At 40.6% G+C, this 6,897-nt stretch overlaps 1 protein-coding gene across 1 annotated transcript in view; it reads left to right on the top strand.

Moving 5' to 3' along the window:
* The window catches only part of EBF1 (early B-cell factor 1), a 277,549-nt gene that overhangs the window by 222,637 nt on the left and 48,015 nt on the right, over positions 1-6,897 (top strand). The window lies entirely within an intron of this gene.

Consider the following 6,897-nt stretch of genomic DNA (forward strand, 5'->3'; position numbering starts at 1 on the left):
AGAGTGTCACCAGGCAGTGAAGAAACTGTTGGAGGTAAGCTGGAAAATCCCTTTTGTATGCTAATAGGAACACAAAACCCTCATATCTTGGGTATTTCTTGAACACTGGCAGCACCATAACACACTGCAAAAACAATCACTAAAAGTGTGCAGTGTACCTGTAGGACAGCTGCAAAATGAAAGCAATTACAGCAACCATCAAAATAAAGCTGGCTGTGAAGGAAACATATTATTTTGCATATTTTATGTATACACTTTCCAAGAAATATGACCTTTATTTTCTAGTTAGGGGGAAGTGCAATCAGAGTCTATGCAGCAAAGGGTAGCTGGATCATTAAAAAGAATATTTTCTCTGATATTATAAGTCTAAATGGGCACTAGTCCTTATTCACAACCTTGGCTGTTTCTGTCTGCCCTGAGTTAATAAGTGATAAGGCCAAAAGAGAAATAAATCACTGAAGTCCCTGTCCAAAGAAAACATATTGACTACAGCCAAGCAAATAACAGCCCATAACCAATGGTCCCATTCATCATTCATGTAATAGGGATATAAAGTATTCCCTACCTATGAAACCATAGAGTAGGAAAAAGCCTGATAAGCCCCCAATCTAAGCTATGTGATTTGGTTATTAAAGGACATGAACTGTTTGTCACATACCTTTAATCTTTAAGATGTGTTGCCATTTCTAAACTATAAATTTGTGGCAAAGGATTAGAAAGCTATTAACGATAAAGGTATAAACTAGACTTTATAAGGATTCCTGCAATTGTCATGCAACCCTGTAGACCCTTGGAACCTTAACCTATTGAATATGGTATAACATCGTTATCTGACCTTCAAAGCTAATAAACCATTTTTTGCTTTTCAAGTTCCAGACTTACTCCATGATAAATTAACCCTCTTAGTTCACAAAATAAGCCTTGTAAATTCTTTTCTTTATCCCCACACCAAAACCTTTAAATTTTCATGCCCTTGCTTCAAAACTCTCTTATTCCAGACTGAAATTGTTAATCTTTTTTTTTATTCTCCTTTTAGCTCATGTCAGCTGGTAAGATATTATTCCCTCTTTTAAAAAAATTGCAATAAAACAGAGAGCTGAGATGAATTTCTAAAAAGCCTGAATTGTGCTCTCTTTCTACAGGGAACTTCACAGTCTGGTTTCCTAATGTATGAGTATTCATATTACACAAATGCCTCAGAAATGGACAGTTTATAGTAGCAGCAATGGCTGTACTTCTTACCTTAATACACTTTGATCCTGTGCCCTGAGAAGAGGGACAAGGCACTATCTTTTGGCTGCTCTGGAAAGCTGACTCCTTGGATACTTGTTGCCACTGAAATACTTCATAGCTGGCAATTCTGGCTGCCTTGCAGGTATATGTGAACCAAGCTCATCCTTCCTGTGCTTCTTATGGGGTGCTGCAGGTTTTGATTTCTGCCTGGAACTGTGTGCAGGATTTACTGTGTGTTGCTGAAAAATGGCCCAATGTGGGTTAGACTGTGAGAGGTGCCTGTACATGGAGCACACTGGCTCTGGCAAGGAACTCAGAATATGCGTTTAGTGCATGGCAACCTGAAGCTGCGGAACAGCCTCCTTGAGCTGTGTTTAATCGTTTGAGGAGCTTGTAAGTCAGGGTTAATTTTGCTTAGGCATTTTGTCACACAGGTGAGTGCTGTAAGGCTGGCTCAGACCAGCAGTGTGGTGTGCAGGCATCATCCCTGGAGGCAGGACGTGGGCTGCCTCGTTCCCTTTGAGCTTGTGCTGGCATCCCTATGGAACCAGCAATGCTTATCTAGCCTGCTAAAGCTTGCTGACAGCAATGACTACAGAGCAGACATGCCCCAGTATAGCCCATGTCTACAGATTCAGGGTTTTTTGTTAATATAGAGATAAAAGGAAAATCGTGTACTTGCAGCCTTTCATCTCAGTGGATGCAAGAGCAATTTATTGCATGGAGTGCAAAGTTCTTTGTACTTTTCTGCTATCTTGCAAGAACTCACAGTCTCTTCTGCTTAGTTTTGAAGGTATCAACTGCATAAGTGATGAGGTCTGCCGTGGTGTCTGGATAAAAAAGCTGGAAACAGTTTAGTCAACCCTGTCACCTTCTCAGGCCTGGCCAGATCATTGCAGAGTTGTCTCCTGGTGCAGGTTGCAGTGCCCAATGTTACTTTATTTAAATTGAGTTTGTGTATTTCAATATGGAACACACAGCAGTTCAGTGCTGTGGCAGTGCAGACACGTACCTTTGTAGGCTGGAGAGACACTGTATTGCTGGCACCACAGGAGCCAATAGAGGGAAAGACAAGCAACTCAGAAAGGAAGGAATTGTAACTATGATGTTCTAAGTGATCTGTGACATTTGGCAATAGTCCACATTTACTTCATGGTGACTGATTAGTGGCTTAGAGAAAGTAGAACTTCCCTGGGGATTAGATTGGCATAAAATTTTCAACAATCTCAACAATCTTCTATAGGACCTTCTGGCAGATCTGTACCATCACCCAGTTGCTAATGTTGTTATTACTGTCCTCCCTACTGGATTTTTAAGGGTTTTTTCCCAACTCTGCCCCTTCCCCCCTTTGAAAAAATAAAATCTCAAGCCCAATTGTTTGAGGTTTGTGTGTATCGATCTTCACTGAAAGATGTCTTGCCATTGGTCTGTTGTGAGCTCTGCAGTCAGTTCCAGAAGTATAAAACTATTGTTACTTAATTCTGCCAAGCATATGCACATATTTTATTCCACAAGACAGGACAGAAGTTATTTACTGTATTACTTCACAGACATATTAGCAAGATGAAAAGTAGATTGTGGTTTTGAAGCATGTCAGCTATTCTGTGTGAACTCCCCCTCTATTCTGCATTGGTGAGGCCGCATCTGGAGTATTGTGTCCAGTTCTGGGCCCCTCAGTTCAAGAAGGACAGGGAACTGCTTGAAAGAGTCCAGCGCAGAGCTACAAAGATGATTAAGGGAGTGGAACATCTCCCTTATGAGGAAAGGCTGAGGGAGCTGGGTCTCTTTAGCTTGGAGAAAAGGAGACTGAGGGGTGACCTCATCCATGTTTACAAATATGTAAGGGGTGAGTGTCAGGGGGACGGAGTTAGGCTTTTCTCAGTGATGACCAGTGATAGGACAAGGGGTAATGGGTGTAAATTGGAGCATAGGAGGTTCAAGGTGAATATCCAAAAAAAATTTTTTACTGTGAGAGTGACAGAGCACTGGAACAGGCTGCCCAGGGAGGTTGTGGAGTCTCCTTCACTGGAGACATTCAAAACCCACCTGGATGCGTTCCTGTGTGATGTACTCTAGGTGACCCTGCTCTGGCAGGGGGGGTGGACTAGATGATCTCTCAAGGTCCCTTCCAACCCCTAAGATTCTATGATTCTTCCACACCCAGGCTGAACTTACTTCCAAGTACCAGGTTGCTCATGGCAGGTCACACCTGGGGAAGATAAGTGTGAATATTGGTGTGGTATCACAATAAGAGCCTGGATTTGAACAGTTAACCTTGTAGAACTACAGTCTTGTACAATTTACCCTAAGGTATTTGCATGGCTGTACCCCCTCTTGCTCCACCTTTCTGCGTCTTCTTTAATTTCCCTTTTCTCCCTTCCGTCCTAAATGTGCTTTTTTTCATCTTTTTCCTGTTGGCATAAATTGAGGTTAACCTCTTATGCATGAAGAGTTGCAGACTTGAACTGCTCTTGCATAGCACCAGGTGTCAGCATTTGTGGTTGCAAAAAGGAAACTCCATCCTCAGCAAACAGAGGGTTAATTTAAAAAAATAAAATAAAAAAAGAGAGAAAGGTATATTTTTAAGTCCCCATGGGGTCGAAAATGCACATGGAAATTAAGATGTTGTAGCAGTCATCTAGCAAAAATATGTTTGTTAAAACAGAAAGTGGTGCCAAACTCTCTGTTTTAAATCTGTGAAGACTAGAGCAAAATCTGTGACCTCTGTGAATAACTGTGAAAATTGCTGTCACTTTTTTAGTACTTCAGCATCTTCCAGGGTGTGTTTCATCCCTTTACAACGTGATGCGGTCCTCTTTTATTGAAATCTAGTGAGCCCTAGTGACCCTCCCTTTGGAGCTCTGTGGCATGATACCCCCTAGATTGTCTCAGACATCATCTTAGAAGTGGGTGAATCTTCATCAAGAAAATCTTATATTTTCTCTTTGCAGATGGGCTTGAAACAAGTGGTTAAATATGCCCTTGGGTGGCTGAAGCTGGGTGAGGTTACATCCTCAGTAAACCCATGTGCTAAGTGCTGTATAGGAAAGTAACTATTGTGCCAGGTATTGCAATCCCATGATAGTTTCTGAAATACAAGTGCTTAATATCCCCTTTCTGTTTTTTGTTTACTTTTTCTCCTAACTTATCCCCAGCTTTTGGTGGGGTGCTTTCCTTAAGAAGACTACAACTCCTTAAAAAAACCAAAATACATAGTTTGTGTGCTCAGGCAGTTCTAGCAACAAGCTTGTATTTGTGAAAATGAAAGGCTGGATTTTACTGCCAGAATTAACCATAAATTCATATTGAAAGGTCACTTCTGAAAGGGAAATATTTTTTCCAAATGTAGATCTCTGACTAGTTTCACCACTCCAAACAAAATTCTCTCCGAAGTTCACAAGCGACTTGTGCACATTTACCAGAAACAGTCATTACATTGTTGTGCCTCAAAATAGGTCTTCAAGTGTCCATCATACTGAAAACCAATACTGTTTTCTCTACAGGTTTTTAATTTTGAAGTACTTTTGGTTCCTTTAAATCTTGCATTGACATGTGTGTGTCATTTATTTAAAAGGCAGAGGGTGAAACATTCCTCTCCTGTTTGCCTTAGACTGTATTTTCCCTGGGTATTTTTGTCAGCTCCAGCTCTGAATTGATAGAGGGGCTCTCTGGGCAGTATATGAGTCTGGCAGGTCAGGGATGGGAACAAGAAACTGCATTAAGTATCTTTTGTTCTGGAATGAAGAATTTGGTTCAGATTTCCCAAAGACAAGGCCAGTCTGCACATCATTTCTTCACAAAAACTGTTCATCCCTGCATCGCTTGCAAGTTCCGTTAAAAAGACAAATGAACCTTCTCTAAATTGGCACCTAAGGGAAAGGATGGAAATGACCCCCTCCCTCTCCAATTTCCCCCATTAGACTTTTTTTTCACAGATGTTTGTGCTGATTAGAGCTGGGAAATAAGGGAATTTCTGTGGACCATGAATATTCATTTGTTTTTTGGCAATGAATTTCCTTCGGTTTCCCTGTAGTGTTTCGCTCCCTGATACTGTTTGAACCAGTTAACTGAGACAGTCCATTTTAAGAGAAACTCAAAGCATACACTTTCCATAGTGAATATATCTCTGCCTGGACAAAAGGTTGTAAAACTTACTGTGGGTTGTTAAGAAAAACTAATTGAAACCAGCAAACACACAAGTGAGGTGATACCTTCTCTGAACATATGGAAAATCTAAACAAAATATTTGTGACAATCTGCTCTTTAATGATCTATCTCTAAGATAAGACTAATCAGAAAATCTAGTTGAAAAATACTTTCAGCTAGCAAGTTAATTGGAGAAAAAGATCTCTTTGGACAGTTACTGAGAGGGAAAGGTTTGTTATGATCTTTTTGCCCCACTGTAGTGCTGATGCCCAGATCTGAAGAAGCTGCTGGTCTTGCTCTTTGGGGGGCCTGGGATGCCTAATTAGACCAAATGGATATGAGCAAATTTATAGCAGAAAATTCCAGGGATTCCATCCACTCCCTTTTTAAATTTTGAAGGTGTTATAAAACATTGAATGGAGGTTGTTGTACCTCCTACTGTTCGACCCTGTAATTCTGCACTAAATGTGAGAATGGAAATTGTAGCTGATGTGTAGGAACAGCCAGGATCCTGCACTGCAGTCCACGAGCAGCCAGGCTAGGTAGGCTGCGAGCAGGAATCCCTCTGACTTCAGTGGGAATCTGCATTATCCTTTCAAATTGCAACATTGTGGTCATTGGAATCAGCCAAAATTGTCAGTATTTTCTGTGTAGCACCTTAATACTTACCCTGCGTGTTCTGTGGAGTAATGTACACATTTTTGCAATAACTATGTAATTAACTCACTTTGCTACTCCCCTCTCCAGGGAAACTCATGCTTCTATTAATGCTATTAGGAAGGTCCTATGCATAGAACAAAGAAAGTGGTGCAGCAGATGAGTTAACATGATTTGATTTGCAGATGCTTTAAACACTTAGCAGGAGACAGCTACGGAAGCTAATTAAATCACTCTAAGGTGCACAGGATTATCTGCTTTGTAAGAAACAATTTCAGTGAATGATGGTCGCCCTTTAGCTGAGGGGACGTAAAAAGCATATTTGTTTGGAATTAAATTTCCCACGCAAAGTGTCCACCAGACCTCTCTGTCCCCGTACTTCTAAAATAGTCTAATTTTGTAGCTAGTATTTTCTAGGAATGTGAATTTTTATTTTTGTTAAGAGTGGCACTGCTTCCAACTTCCATACCTAAAAATTTCACTACTTTTCTACTGATTAGGATCTACCTTTAAGCAGTGTCTTGAGTAAAAAAGTCGTGTTGGTACATTCACTACCTCTCAGATACTGCATCTTATTTAGTGTACCGGAATCCCCAGTTTAAAGTAATCACAAAATTTATGGAGAAACGGATAAAAAAGGTTGTAAAATATCGATTTGGGGAAAATAATAACACAACTCATCTATAATAAGAAGAAAAATGAAGCAATAATTCAGGGGTATTGAACGACTTGCTGCTGGAGGTATTGATCTGGTACTTTAGTGTGCAACATCGCACCTAACATTGCAAGGGAGCCCTGCGTTCCCCTGCTCATTATTTCACAGACACTATTGCCTTGTTACACGGGTCCCACAGAGCCTGT

Source organism: Chaetura pelagica, unplaced genomic scaffold (assembly GCF_000747805.2).
Source record: "Chaetura pelagica isolate M959 unplaced genomic scaffold, ChaPel_1.0 scaffold356, whole genome shotgun sequence".
Classification (NCBI taxonomy): Eukaryota; Metazoa; Chordata; class Aves; order Apodiformes; family Apodidae; genus Chaetura; species Chaetura pelagica.